Source organism: Pteropus vampyrus, unplaced genomic scaffold (genome assembly GCF_000151845.1).
Source record: "Pteropus vampyrus isolate Shadow unplaced genomic scaffold, Pvam_2.0 Scaffold14, whole genome shotgun sequence".
NCBI lineage: Eukaryota > Metazoa > Chordata > Mammalia > Chiroptera > Pteropodidae > Pteropus > Pteropus vampyrus.
Window position 1 is genome coordinate 1,813,660 of NW_011888795.1, and position 1,668 is coordinate 1,815,327.

The following is a 1,668-nucleotide window of genomic DNA, read 5'->3' on the forward strand; positions in this document are numbered from 1 at the left end:
ATATTTCTCTGTCTCTTCTTCTATTAACAGTCCTCTTTGTCCTCTGACAGATGATGAAGATTTAAGAAGCAGTAGCGTCAGAGAACTGGCATCTTGAAGATTTGAGGAAAGGTCTGACCTCAAGGTTTTACATCTAGGTCTATGTAAACACACAAAATCCTTTATTCCCTGTCTAAAACTTCTTCAATAAACTTATTTGAATGAAAGATAAAGTCATACGTATTAAAATATCCACGAGAATCTGAACATGTTTATTTGTAGAAAAAAATTTATTTTCTCTAAGACTTATTTCTGCTAGACCGTGAGAGTAAGGATGCTGGGCCAAATGACCTCTATAGTTTTCTTCTAGCTCTATTATCAACATGTCTATAACTCTCTGGTCTCAGGGTTTCATCCACTCTGGGTGAAAACTATCTCAAAGATGGAGAGAGAGCATTCAGACAGACCAGGTATATCTCAGGGCTGGTGAACTTTAGTTGAAGCTTTATCTTCATAGACATTTGCCCTCTAGAAACAGAGTTAAGGTCAATCCCTTTGCCAAGAAGTCAACAAATTGCCTCCTCATCTAAGTCAGTAGAATAGACATAAAAGACCCCAAGTAACATCAAATCTCCTTAGACTTTTTGAACTTTCAGAACATGAGTCTATAAACTGGCTTGGACCCAGAATTCAATGAAGGAAGAAAAAAGAGACTGATAGAACCAGGGATTATCTTTTTGGCATTCCCTAGAACAGCTGTCTGGCAAATGTTACACCATGTCTGAGATTATTTTAGAAACTTAGTCTTGAAGGAGAACGTCTAGGGAGAATATTAGACAGATTTGCCGACCCCCACTTTTTAATCACAGAATAAGAATGTCAAGGACATTTGAACTTTCAATGAAATCATCCTGGTGATGGTCTTATTATTTTTTGAAACTTAAATCAAGCGTAGTTACTGCCATGAGTTGATACCAATGGCTAATTAGGTTTTCTTCCTTCTCTTCTTGTTGCTCTTCCTCATTATTATGATAAACAGAACATTCTAAACGTGTTTTAAACGAGAATTCCACCAAGTATCAGTAGAAGCCCGTCCTAAACATGTGTTTAGTGGTGCAATGATAAATGACACCTGTTTCTTAAATTTTCATTCAGTCCTAAATTTCTGCCCAAATCTCCTATTTTCTGGGCTCAGTGAGATAGATTATGAGAGAGAGGGGTGGTGGTGGTGGGGGCAGGTATATGAAAGCTCTGAAAGGTGGAGTAAAAATTACAGCAAGACAATGATCAGAGTATAATGAGACTCTGTGTAGGCTCTTGGGGTCTATACCTGTAGGGGTGAGAGAGAGTGGCCTAGCATGAAATCCTCATCATATTCTTGTTCACATCACAATTCCAAGTGAAGGAACTATTTGTCAACATGGATACTTAAATTAAGGTAGTGTATGAACCATGAACACTTGACTCGCAGCCATTACCTGAAAATGCCACTTTAGCAGTTCTGAAGAAGTTTGAAATTCTGTGTGTGTGTTGGCAGTGGGGGGAGATGAGTTAGTTTTTATGCTAATTATGGGGAGTTTTTGTGGCTAATCTAGAAATCACAGTATAATTTTTAACATTATTTCCAAGCTCTAAGTAAAAGAGAACTTTTGTGAGTTGGGGACAGGCTGTTCCACTGAGAGAGAAGGG

The 1,668-nt window shown here is 38.0% G+C and overlaps 1 long non-coding RNA gene across 1 annotated transcript in view; it reads left to right on the top strand.

The window, feature by feature from the left end:
- Nucleotides 1-120, top strand: part of LOC111733356 — a 23,764-nt gene extending 23,644 nt beyond the window's left edge. The window contains exon 4 of the long non-coding RNA XR_002777956.1: nt 51-120. This is a non-coding gene — a long non-coding RNA (uncharacterized LOC111733356). The remainder of the gene's footprint in view (nt 1-50) is intronic.
- Nucleotides 121-1,668: the final 1,548 nt, after the last annotated feature.